Here is a 336-nt window from a genome sequence, read left to right as displayed (position 1 = left end):
AAGCTTGCTAAAAACCGGTGCAACAACCTCAAACTGCCCCCTGCTGGTTTTTTGTTGCGCGTTGGGTTACGCTGCTGGTCAGGCATCTGCTTGGCAGATGTGGTGTAGCGTATATGGATTTGTCCGAACGCAGTGACGCCTCCTTGAGCTACTGAAACTGAAACTGAAACTGAAACTTACCCCGGGGTTATTCTGGGTTAAAACCCGCGATGGCCACCGGGATCATTTGAGATCGACCACCCCTTGCCCCCCACTACCCTCACCCCCAAGTTGGAAATTACCCCCTTTCCACTGAGTTAATTAAACTATCGAAAAAGAAATGGGGGGAGGGGCATT

Source organism: Babylonia areolata, chromosome 12, assembly GCF_041734735.1.
Source record: "Babylonia areolata isolate BAREFJ2019XMU chromosome 12, ASM4173473v1, whole genome shotgun sequence".
NCBI lineage: Eukaryota > Metazoa > Mollusca > Gastropoda > Neogastropoda > Buccinidae > Babylonia > Babylonia areolata.
Note: the sequence above shows the minus strand (reverse complement) of the source record.